This window comes from Salmo salar, chromosome ssa17 (genome assembly GCF_905237065.1).
Source record: "Salmo salar chromosome ssa17, Ssal_v3.1, whole genome shotgun sequence".
Lineage (NCBI taxonomy): Eukaryota > Metazoa > Chordata > Actinopteri > Salmoniformes > Salmonidae > Salmo > Salmo salar.
The window spans coordinates 65,922,424-65,935,714 of NC_059458.1; the positions used below are offsets into that span (position 1 = coordinate 65,922,424).

At 44.5% G+C, this 13,291-nt stretch overlaps 1 protein-coding gene across 6 annotated transcripts in view; it reads left to right on the forward strand.

Moving 5' to 3' along the window:
- LOC106576372 (protein kinase C and casein kinase substrate in neurons protein 2) overlaps positions 1 to 13,291 on the forward strand; it is a 51,722-nt gene that overhangs the window by 1,854 nt on the left and 36,577 nt on the right. Inside the window, exon 2 of one of the 6 annotated variants that reach the window (XM_014153504.2) lies at positions 3,909 to 4,006. The exons of the other annotated variants lie outside the window; for them this stretch is intronic. The gene's annotated coding sequence lies outside the window, so the exon portion shown is untranslated. The remainder of the gene's footprint in view (positions 1 to 3,908; positions 4,007 to 13,291) is intronic. 6 annotated transcript variants of the gene reach the window in all.

The window sequence follows — 13,291 nt, forward strand, 5'->3', positions numbered from 1 at the left end:
TGAACTAACATAAGATGGTAGGGATGGCAGCCATCATTGCAAAATACATCAACACATGATTATTTTAGGAAACAAAAGAAGGAAATGGAAACAGATATCTTTTTCCTATGAAAGAACTACCTCAGGACTACAGTAGAAGGACATTTGCCAATAGGTTGATGACCTAGTAGAAAAATTGTACCCTGGTCTTTACATTCCGTTGCCATGATAAGGCTCTGAAGAAACAGAGCTAACATTCACCCTATGCAGGCCTGTGTCTATACTAAGGCCAGAGAGTAGAACCATAGAGGTGACAACTTTGGCCATTTCCATTTCAGAGAAATGACAGATAATTCCATGGCAGCCATGCTATCACCTGGAAGAAAGCAAAAGATAATACTGAATTGTCACAATGATCCACTAAAACCCTACATCTGAATACTCCTCAAGAACCGATCATGCAATGCTCAGAGGCAGCAACAGGACATTCAGTGTTACGTCCCAATTCTCCACCCTTTTCCAAAAGTGTGCACTTACTAGCACACTTTCCGTCATGGATTTAAAAGCATTGAAAGGGTCAAAGCATTGGCTAGAGGGAGTTTCCACTGTTTAATCCATGAAGGATGTTGAAGTGCTCACTTTGGGAGGAGGGTGGAGAATTGGGACTCAGCCAGGGGCTTCTAATCAGGGTTCATTTGGGGTTTAGTGTATACATGTAGGCCTACTTGTACAATGTATGGCTGGTCTTGGCTTCATTCCACATTTGTGATATCATCTACTACAGCCCTGAGGCTTGTTCTGGGGTCATATGTATCAAGGGTCTCAGTAGGAGTGCTGATTTGCGTAGGTAGCCTTGCATGAGTCTTGGCAGATATCTCCTGTTTCTGTAGCGTGAGGCAGCTTGATTTAGAGGTACACCCCTGGACAGGATTCTAGTCTATCGCAGGGCCTTACCCTCAATCTATCTCCTTAATGCTGAGTGCCAAGCATAGACGCATTGGGTCCCATTTTACAGTCTTTGGTATAACTTTGATCAAACTCCCAGCCTCAGGGTGGACACTCTTAGCACAAGGCCACTGAGTTGGTTGGGGAGCGCTGATTTAAGGATCAGTTGAATTCTTAATAAATCATACATGGACAGGGGGACCTGATCCTAGATCAGCAGCACTCCTACTCGGACCTGGACCCCGCTCTGGCGTCTGTGTTCTTCTTTCTTCTCTTTTAACTTCACACCCAAAGAGAGGAAGTGTTATTTTCCTGGTCAGGCCAAACAGTGTGTAACATCTGTGATTGGGGCCTCCCCTGCTCACATAGTCAGTGAGCCACTGGCAGACAACAAGGAAGTGTCTCCTTTTGTAACAGGGAGACTAATCAGACACAACACCCCTCCAAGGTAACTTGTTGCCATTGTGTGTTGAGGTAGACTACCCTGGATCAGTGTAGCTGTGACGATATCAGTATCGTGACATTGTTTCCATGGAAAACATGAAGCAGACCAAACTCTTTGGTCTGTTAACTTGGTGTATGTAACATATCGTGTTCTTTAACATGGGAAATAAATAAATGTGACTCTGGATGACAACATAATGATGTTTGTTTCCAACATTAGTTTTGTTTCCTTGCCACAATAGTAACGAGTATCTCGATACTGGTATCGTCCTGGCCCTAAATCAGTGTTTGTTTTTCATCTTATAATGGATTAGGTTAGCGCAAACTAGGGGGACTGATCAGAAATCAGAGTTTAATGGCAGAATGGGCAGGGGAGATTTTGTGATTATGTCAAATTCTTATCTAATGCGATGCCCTGTATTGTGTTGTTGCTGTCTGGTGTGTATGTGTGTGAACTCAGGGACAGGAGCTGAGAACAGAGTGGTGAACACACACACTCCCGTCTCTAAATACACACCACTCTCATTGTGTGAGAGGTGCTTATTTATAAGGGCATGATTGTGAGATCTGTCTGGGGCTGTGTTTGAGAACTCTCACACAATCTTACACACACACACCTTGCTCGAGGACAGACATGCTTGTGCCTGTCAGCAGACATGCTTGTGAGCTTCGCTATATTGCCCTGCAGTGGTGTTATGAACAGATCAACATCCTAACATGTGTACCCCACTGTCCCTGTCTCCTGTCTCTTTTATAGATTCTATTAGAGCACTGTCTGTCTCTCTGGGACTGCTAAAGAGTACAGACCTGAAGCTATGAATAGTGGGATGGACAGGGTCTGTTTGCCAGGATTGTGTGGCTGAGTTCAGACCTGTAACCAGTAGTACAATGCCCTGAGCCCAGAGTTGCCTAAGAGCATTCCAGCACTGTCCGTCTCCCGCAAACTGCTATCTGTGGAGAGTAGTCAACTTCAGGAATAGAAAAGAATTGAAGCCCACTCATAGACGGTAGGCTATGTTTAGCCGTCTACCCATGTCATTTAGCCAACACTAACTAAGGATCCTCACTATTTAGACTTAGAAGAGCCTACCAGTCATCTCCCACCAGTCATCTCCCACCAGTCATCTCCCACCAGTCATCTCCCACCAGTCATCTCCCACCAGTCATCTCCCACCAGTCATCTCCCACCAGTCATCTCCCACCAGTCATCTCCCACCAGTCATCTCCCACCAGTCATCTCCCACATCACCTTGTTACTAACTCTCTCGCTCATCTTATTATTCTCTTGTTCTCTTTTGTTATTTTTTCCACGTTCTCTCTTTCTCTCTCTTTATTCTCATTCAGTTTCACTCTATTTCCCACATTCTCTCTCTCAATCACCCCCATCTCTCACTGTCTCTCTATCTCACTGTCTCTCTATCTCACTGTCTCTCTATCTCTGTGGTAAAGGTCAGTGGAGTCTCATGTCATGCGTTTGTACTGGGTGCAGCAGGGCTGTACTGTGTCATGACTCAGGCCCCTCCAGTCTCAGGCTCCTCAGCGCTGCTGTTCACTGGTCATGTGCATTCAATTACTCCCTGGGTGACCCATCTCTGTCTCACTGACTCTGGGAACCTGTATTTCTATGTGCAGCTGACAGCTGTCCAATCCGAGGGGGCCCTGTGTCCCTTGATGTTGGTTCATATAACCCCAGCCGGTCCAGTTCTGGAGCCAGTGGGTGTCTGTTTTCTCAACATACCAGGAGACACACACACAACATACTATGCCTATACCCCACGTAGCCTAATGCATTGCTGCCTATACCCCACGTAGCCTAATGCATTGCTGCCTATACCCCACGTAGCCTAATGCATTGCTGCCTATACCCCACGTAGCCTAATGCATTGCTGCCTATACCCCACGTAGCCTAATGCATTGCTGCCTATACCCCACGTAGCCTAATGCATTGCTGCCTATACCCCACGTAGCCTAATGCATTGCTGCCTATACCCCACGTAGCCTAATGCATTGCTGCCTATACCCCACGTAGCCTAATGCATTGCTGCCTATACCCCACGTAGCCTAATGCATTGCTGCCTATACCCCACGTAGCCTAATGCATTGCTGCCTATACCCCACGTAGCCTAATGCATTGCTGCCTATACCCCACGTAGCCTAATGCATTGCTGCCTATACCCCACGTAGCCTAATGCATTGCTGCCTATACCCCACGTAGCCTAATGCATTGCTGCCTATACCCCACGTAGCCTAATGCATTGCCCCTGTAGACAGTATGCAGTGTATGTCTATGCTCTACGCAGACCTAGATTTGTTCAGTTTATCAGAGGCTATTGGACAATGTTGGAACTTGATGTCTCTGCTGCTGGCATTTGCAGAATTCCACCATGCTTGGTACACCTGGACTATAATCGGAGTAATATCTGAAAATGAAATGACTGTTTGATCACATGTAAGCCTAGTTCCCTATTTCCTTCATCAAGAATTGAAAGTTGAACAGTTGGCCGTTTGGCGCGACGTCTTATCTGTGGCCTCGTTTGCAGGTGTTTGAAGACCACCACTCCTAATTCTATTCTTAGGAGGATACACACAGAGAGAGAGAGAGACACACGCAAATCCTGTAACCTTTACAGACTTTACGGTATGTTGCCTATAAAAAAACAAATATATATATACAAATGTTTTTTAGAGCCTAATACATTCTTGCCGGGATAAACCTTTATCTCCTGTGCAAATGCCAGCAAGTTTAGGAGTGGCAGTAGACATGGACCGATGTGGGTGGACGTGTATTTGAATAAATCCATTGAATATACACCATTACAAAGCCTACACTTGATTGAGGCTACATTATTGCATGCTAAATGTTTCTGATCAGTGATAGATAAGCAAACAAATAGATGAGCAATACCACCTCCAATTATTTTCCCAGCCAGAGAATAAACCATATATAGCATACAGAGGGAGATTGAATGATACAAAATCACATTGATTGATTAAGGCAAGTCACAGGCTTTAGGTCTGGAGTTGGCCTAGGTTACTAAGCAACTGAAAATGAAGAGCAAAACAATCCGCTTGTTAAACTACATAACATGGTGGCAAAATGTTGTGAACAGAGATAATAAATGAGCCAACTAGACAAGATAATCATGAGCAGCACTCACCTCAATTTAGCATTTCACCAGCCTAATTGTAGCCTAACTAATATCCAAACGGAGATTCAGTGAAAAGAAAATCACACGCTGATGGATTTTATCAATACGAGTCCTCACACTTGTCTCAAAGCAGGGTAAAACAGTACTGAAATAGTTGAACACACACGGATAGGCTATTGCTTCAAATGTATTGTAACAATTGGATGACTTTGGGAGTATCAGTAAGCAACAATTTGATGCCTTCAATTGCACTAGCCTATTTTATTCCAATATTTTCGTCATTCAGTGATATTTATTCCCACAGTAATTCTTTCTGGATCCATCCGGTTGTGGTTAAGAAAACAGTGCATGTGGTGGGCTATGCGAAGAGATGGGTGAAGTGACATGCCTCAAAGTTTAGAACTGGCAGGAGGATAGCAGTAACGGGCGCTGCCTAGCAACCATCAAGAGCTTAGGAGCGTAGTGCGTGCCAATGCTGCCTCAGCATTACGGCTACATTTCATACTAAGCCGTAGGCAGACCTTTACCTTAATCATGACTAGGTCGGTTGGCAGAAATAAAAGTAGAGGCTTGCCAGCAATGCCTTTCATATATAAAAAATCAAATAAAAAGTTGGTGAGAAAACGTCTTGATTTGAAAGGTATACTGGATGTCTTCTTCTTTCTGTTCCTCATTCTCGTTTTTGCTCCCTCTGTTTTGTGGCCGGTGTGTGTATGCCAAGTTGCCTAGAGAAGCTGAGTGGACTTCAGACTCCGCACAGTCTCCCAGGAACAACACTAGGGGCCTAATTCCATTTCTCCTCCTCCCTGAAGTGTGTTCTCTCCCCCTGAAGAATTCAAAGGAATGAATTGCTTCCATGGTCGGCCCAATCCATGTTGGCCAATTTCCATGAGTGTAAGAGGTCATTCATAACAGAGAACAAAACAGAAAAAATCTTTGATAATAACTGCAGTTCCTCACAATAAAATGACAGCTCTTAATAAAGTTTAAAAGCGAAGATATCCTCTAGCCCACACTTGAACCAATTCATTGTATTTCAATCCTTCGGTCCGTAAAAGTAACGGGGAGTGAAAACTTGTACATTATTAGGATCCCCATTAGCTGTTGCACATGCAGCAGCTACTATTCCTGGAGTCCACATAAAATATGCATGACAGAGTACAGAAAGAACAGTTATAGACAAGAACAACGTAAGTTATTACATTAACATAAAAATAAAAAGTAATATTGTCAAGGCAGAAAGAGACAACAACAAAAATACTATTTTTACTCACTTCATACTACAGTGTGTTTGGAAAGTATTCAGACCCCTTCCCCTTTTCCACATTTTGTTACGTTAGACTTTTTAAAAAAATGGATTAAATTCTTTTTACGCACAATACTCCATAATGACAAAGCGAAAACAGTTTAGATTTGTTTTTTTGTGCTAATTTATTCAACAACAAAAAAAACACACCTTATTTACATAAGTATTCATACCCTTTGCTATGAGACTCGAAATTGAGCTCAGGTGCATCCTGTTTCCTTTGATCATCCTTGAGATGTTTCAACAACTTGATTGAAGTCCACCTGTGGTAATTCTCTTGATTGGATATGATTTGGAAAGGCACACACCTGTCTATATAAGGTCCCACAGTTGACGGTGCATGTCAGAGCAAAAACCAAGCCATGAGGTCGAAGGAATTGTCCGTAGAGCTCCGAGACAGGATTGTGTCGAGGCACAGATCTGGCGAAGGATACCAAAAAATGTCTGCAGCATTGAAGGTCCCCAAGAACATAGTGGCCTCCATAAATGGAAGAAGTTTGGAACCACCAAGACTCTTCCTAGATCTGGCCGCTCGGCCAAACTGAGCAATTGGGGAAGAAGGACCTTGGTCAGGGAGGTGACCAACAACCCGATGGTCACTCAGACAGAGCTTCGGAGGTCCTCTGTGGAGATGGGCGAACCTTCCAGAAGGACAACCATCTCTGCAGCACACAACCAATCAGGCCTTTAGTCCTAAAGGACTCTCAGACCATGACAAACAAGATTCTCTGGTCTGATGAAACCAAGATGGAACTCTTTGGCCTGAATGCCAAGTGTTACATCTGGAGGAACCAGACACTGCTCATCACCTGGCCTATACTATCCCACTGTGAAGCATGGTGGTAGCAGCATCATGCTGTGGGGATGTTTTTCAGCGGCAGGGACTGGGAGACTAGTCACCGCACTGGGCCGCCAGTTGGGGAACCCTACTCCATTTAGTTAATTGAGTTTAGTAAAATATATATTTATTTATTTTTGTATTGTTTCTCAGCACCTCTCCTCTTTCTGAAGATCTAATTTAACCCCTTAAACTTGTGGAAATTGGCCTATTTGGATAGGGACAAATTGAAATGTTTTTAACAGAAGTACTCTAAACTCATACACATGACCATGGAAGCATTTGAAAGAACACTTTGGAGATTATGGGGACTTTATCAGACCAAAGTTGAGGACACATTTCACCTGACACAAGACTGAATCCAAACTTTACACTGTTGATTTTATGTGCATTTGACATTTTATGCTACTTCTCACAGCATTTGTTAACAAAATCAAAAAATTCTCTGGATACGTTCAGTAACATAAGAATATTCATTGACATTTTGGAGTAGGTGCAAGATAAGAAAAAACGATTAAGGGTTGAGTTATAGGTTTAACTGGTGTCGCTAACTTGCCACGCACCTCTCCAAGCTATGCACAGTTCCTATGTCATTTCAATGCACTTTTACTGAAAGAGCCTTCAACTATAAGGTGCTTTTTTTTTTAACTCTCCCAGTTTTGTGATTGAGGAACTGAAGCAAGATCTCTTGCAGTTGTTTGTTTGGAACACAGCCATGCGTCCCAACCGTCACACAATTACCGTTTGCACAATCCAAAAACATTCCATTATAAATTGCAATCTGGGTCAGGTTGGCATCATTTGAAAGCTTCTTCTGTTGCCAACACGGTTCGCTAAGTTTTGTAAAATATTATCTTTCAAAGTTTTATAAAATATGAGGCTTTCAAAAGGCACTAAAGACAACAGATTGTAATTTTGGAGTCATGAGTGCATTCATGTGCGTGCTCCACGCCAAATTTTCTTCCACAATACGACAAACGGGCTCGTTGTGTTCAGGACAACCCAGGGTATAACGCATGTCATCCTGTAACTGTGGATCAAACACGGGCTCGTTGTGTTCAGGACAACCCAGGGTATAACGCATGTCGTCCTGTAACTGTGGATCAAACACGGGCTCGTTGTGTTCAGGACAACCCAGGTTATAACGCATGTCGTCCTGTAACTGTGGATCAAACACGGGCTCGTTGTGTTCAGGACAACCCAGGGTATAACGCATGTCGTCCTGTAACTGTGGATCAAACACGGGCTCGTTGTGTTCAGGACAACCCAGGGTATAACGCATGTCGTCCTGTAACTGTGGATCAAACACGGGCTCGTTGTGTTCAGGACAACCCAGGGTATAACGCATGTCGTCCTGTAACTGTGGATCAAACACGGGCTCGTTGTGTTCAGGACAACCCAGGGTATAACGCATGTCGTCCTGTAACTGTGGATCAAACACGGGCTCGTTGTGTTCAGGACAACCCAGGGTATAACGCATGTCGTCCTGTAACTGTGGATCAAACACGGGCTCGTTGTGTTCAGGACAACCCAGGGTATAACGCATGTCGTCCTGTAACTGTGGATCAAACACGGGCTCGTTGTGTTCAGGACAACCCAGGGTATAACGCATGTCGTCCTGTAACTGTGGATCAAACACGGGCTCGTTGTGTTCAGGACAACCCAGGGTATAACGCATGTCGTCCTGTAACTGTGGATCAAACACGGGCTCGTTGTGTTCAGGACAACCCAGGGTATAACGCATGTCGTCCTGTAACTGTGGATCAAACACGGGCTTGTTGTGTTCAGGACAACCCAGGGTATAACGCATGTCGTCCTGTAACTGTGGATCAAATATAGCGATCATAAACGTTGACATTGTAAATTTCATGAGTTTTCAAATATGGAAATGTCAAGTGCACATTTGGACTGGTTTTTATTATAGTCCTCAACGTCTCATCTTTCAGAACACATCGGCTCCTCTCGTTTTACTGCATTTCCCTCACTCAGACAATAACAAATGTGCAAATGTAGCCCAATTAGCAGGAGGGACGGGGTCATCTTCTTGTCGCGAGCAGTGCTCAAGTTTGTAGCGGCTATCAGTCAAAAACCCATACAACGCTGTGAACCTGAGCTCTGACATGTTACTGTAACAGTCACTGGGTTCCAATGTAGGTGCTTAATGAAAACATCTGCCAATTTTAAACCCATAATAAGGGATGAATGGCTGTGAGTGGAAAGGGCTGTGTGTGTGTGTGTGTGTGTCTTGTGAGTGTGTGTGTGTCTTGTGAGTGTGCATAGAGTCAGTGCAGATAGTCAGGGTAACCATTAATTATTTAGCAGTCTCATGGCTTGGGGGGTAGAAGCTGGCTTGGGGGGTAGAAGCTGTCTCGGAGCCTGTTGGTCCGTCCGAGAACCGATGTTCTGGTACTGTTTGCTGGACGGTAGGAGAGTGAACAGGCTATGGCTTTGGTGGCTGAACTTTGTCCATTTTTCATGCCTTCCTCTGACACTGCCTAATATAGAGGTCCAGGATGGCAGGGAGCTCCGTGTCAGTGATTTACTGGGCTGTCCACACCACTCTCTAGCGCTTTGCGGTCGAGGGTGATGCAGCCAGTCAAGATGCTCTCTATGGTGCAGCTGTAGAACATCCGAGGGCCCATGTCAAATCTTTTCAGCCTCCTGAGGTGGAAGAGGTGCTGTCGTGACTGCTTCACGACTGTGGGGGGTGTGTGGACCATGTTAAGTCCTTAGTGATGTGGATGCCATGAACACATCTGACCATGATAACTGACCATCCAATATTACTCCTAGAGTTCAGCTTCCTCAACTTGCTCAATTGTCACACCCTTTATACACAACTCCAGTTGAGGTTTAGGTCTTGGAGAATGTTATAAACCAAATACAATCATTTTAGTTTTAGATGTATTTAAGACCAGTTTATTGTTAATCACCCATTCTGATACTGACAAACTCCTTGTTATAAGAGTCTGTGAGCTCGCTGGCTTTGGGTGCTGACATGTAGAGTGTGGAATCATCTGCATACGTAGTAGTTCTAGCTTCATTTTTACAAAAGATTTGCAACGGCCCAAGGCAACTGCCCTGTGGGACACCGCACTGATTTTAGAGAAGCTTCCAAGTTCAATTAAATAAGTAACTTTCCAACCATGTGATGGCAGGTGATGTAAAGCCATAATTTGTTATTGAAAAAAGTAACTTGTTATGATCTATAACATCAAACGCTGCACTGAAATCTAACAAAATAGCTCCAACTATCATCTTATTATCCATTTATTTTATCCAATCAGTCATCTGAGTCAGTGCAGTACAAGTTGTGTCCTTCTCTACATGCATGCTGAATCAGTAGTTAACTTGTTCTCTGAAAAATAGCCTTGTATTTGTTCAAACACAATTATCTCCATCAGTTTACTAAGAACAGGCTGTTAACTGATTGGGTGGATGTTAGAGCCAGCAAGGGGTGCTTTACTATTTAGGCAGGGGAATTACTTTAGCGTCCTTCCATGGCCGTGGACACACTCCTTTAGGGTTAAACATATAGCAAATAGGTAACAAACAGTAACCAAGTGCAGACTTTGGAGAGAATGGGGAAAGACTGAATTAGGCCTCTGTGTCTTAACCTCCTCAGTCGAGAGACGTTTAGTGGTTCTGAACTGTTCATAGTTCACCGCGGTCACCGACTAGTTTCCTTAGGGGTCCATTCTATTTGGTTTGTACTAGTTGGCTGTGGGTTCATCTTGCAGTCTTCTCTATACATTTACGTTACGGCATTTAGCAGAGACTCTTATCCAGAGCAACTTACAGAAGCAATTAGGATTAAGTGCCTTGCTCAAGGACAACTCTGGTATTTGGACCAGCGACCTTTCAGTTACTGGCCCAACACTCTTAACCACTAGGCTACCTGGCACCCTATACAGAGTTCTCTTCCGTTAGGAAGTCTGTTGTTGTAGCCACTAGCCAGCTCTTAGTTTCTGTTAGGTTTGTTTGCGGTATAGTAGCAGTATAGAAATGTCGGCTGTTTACTCATCGAAAGGTTTTGCTCCATTTGTATGCTCCATGAAAGGTGTCCACTCGATACAATAATAGGCTTTATAGAAGCCACTGAACAGGCACTGATCAGACATTGTGTGAATGGATCCACCAGGTCCACAAATGGTGCTCTGTTTATTTTTTATAAAGTTACAAACGGGATTAGCTCAGCTGTAGAATGTTGTGCTGCTGTGTTCCATGGTTGTCATGGCAGCGATCTGGTGAGTGATGGACAGCAGCAGCTGAGAGAGGGCAGGAGGGAGAGGGAGCACAGGGTGATCTATGATTCCTCTGGTGGCCCTTTTTCTGTTGTGTGTGTGTGTGTGTGTGTGTGTGTGTGTGTGTGTGTGTGTGTGTGTTCAATTCAAACAACCTTTATTTCCTGGGAGTGTGTGTCATATGTGGTAATGAATGGTACATACAAGACACATAACACAAACAGGTAGGGTACAGTATAAAGGATTAGCAGCATTCTATGCAGTGTGTGTGTGTGTGTGTGTGTGTGTGTGTGTGCGTGCACACCAACTTCAGATTTAAGGAGTTTGATGGATTTGAATGGGAGAGCTCTATATGAGTTGCCTGCTGTGTCTATAATTACTGTGTCATCTGAGTACTTAATGAACATCATCTCTGGGTCTGAGCTCCTACAGTCCTCTGTGTACAGGGTGAATAAAACAGGCCAGATGACACAGCTTTGCGGTGATCCTGTACAGATGGTTCTGGAAGAGCTGCAGTGACCATTTGAATCTGACCAGTCGTTCTCTATTTGTCAGGAAGGAGAGGACTCAGAAAATCAAATGTGGAATGACATTCATGTTCTGTAACTTTTGAACCATTAAGTGAGGCTGGACTGTATCAAAGGCACTAGAGAAATGCACAAATACCATCCTGACTTATGTCTTGGGCTTCTCCAGGTGGTTGTGGGCACAGTGCAGTAGGGACAGAACTGCATCAACACCCCTGTGCCGCTTGTAAGCAAACTGGAGAGGGTCTGTATAACAGCATGCCTCCTTTTGTAGAAGCAGCCTTTCAAAGCTCTTCATCACTAGATGTTGAAGCTACAGGGCGGTAGTCATTGTTGCAGGAGAGGTTGCTATTTTTACTTACTGGGCATATGGTGGACCATTTCCATATTGCTGGGATGGAGTGTTCTGCCAGAGAGCGGGGAAAAGCTCACAGATAACACCTGACAGTTCATATGGCAACCCTTTAGTAGGTGACCACTAATGTTGTCTGGCCCAGGGGTTTATGGTAACCCTTTAGTAGGTGACCACTAATGTTGTCTGGCCCAGGGGTTTATGGTAACCCTTTAGTAGGTGACCACTAATGTTGTCTGGCCCAGGGGTTTATGGTAACCCTTTAGTAGGTGACCACTAATGTTGTCTGGCCCAGGGGTTTATGGTAACCCTTTAGTAGGTGACCACTAATGTTGTCTGGCCCAGGGGTTTATGGTAACCCTTTAGTAGGTGACCACTAATGTTGTCTGGCCCAGGGGTTTATGGTAACCCTTTAGTAGGTGACCACTAATGTTGTCTGGCCCAGGGGTTTATGGTAACCCTTTAGTAGGTGACCACTAATGTTGTCTGGCCCAGGGGTTTATGGTAACCCTTTAGTAGGTGACCACTAATGTTGTCTGGCCCAGGGGTTTATGGTAACCCTTTAGTAGGTGACCACTAATGTTGTCTGGCCCAGGGGTTTATGGTAACCCTTTAGTAGGTGACCACTAATGTTGTCTGGCCCAGGGGTTTATGGTAACCCTTTAGTAGGTGACCACTAATGTTGTCTGGCCCAGGGGTTTATGGTAACCCTTTAGTAGGTGACCACTAATGTTGTCTGGCCCAGGGGTTTATGGTAACCCTTTAGTAGGTGACCACTAATGTTGTCTGGCCCAGGGGTTTATGGTAACCCTTTAGTAGGTGACCACTAATGTTGTCTGGCCCAGGGGTTTATGGTAACCCTTTAGTAGGTGACCACTAATGTTGTCTGGCCCAGGGGTTTATGGTAACCCTTTAGTAGGTGACCACTAATGTTGTCTGGCCCAGGGGTTTATGGTAACCCTTTAGTAGGTGACCACTAATGTTGTCTGGCCCAGGGGTTTATGGTAACCCTTTAGTAGGTGACCACTAATGTTGTCTGGCCCAGGGGTTTATGGTAACCCTTTAGTAGGTGACCACTAATGTTGTCTGGCCCAGGGGTTTATGGTAACCCTTTAGTAGGTGACCACTAATGTTGTCTGGCCCAGGGGTTTATGGTAACCCTTTAGTAGGTGACCACTAATGTTGTCTGGCCCAGGGGTTTATGGTAACCCTTTAGTAGGTGACCACTAATGTTGTCTGGCCCAGGGGTTTATGGTAACCCTTTAGTAGGTGACCACTAATGTTGTCTGGCCCAGGGGTTTATGGTAACCCTTTAGTAGGTGACCACTAATGTTGTCTGGCCCAGGGGTTTATGGTAACCCTTTAGTAGGTGACCACTAATGTTGTCTGGCCCAGGGGTTTATGGTAACCCTTTAGTAGGTGACCACTAATGTTGTCTGGCCCAGGGGTTTATGGTAACCCTTTAGTAGGTGACCACTAATGTTGTCTGGCCCAGGGGTTTATGGTA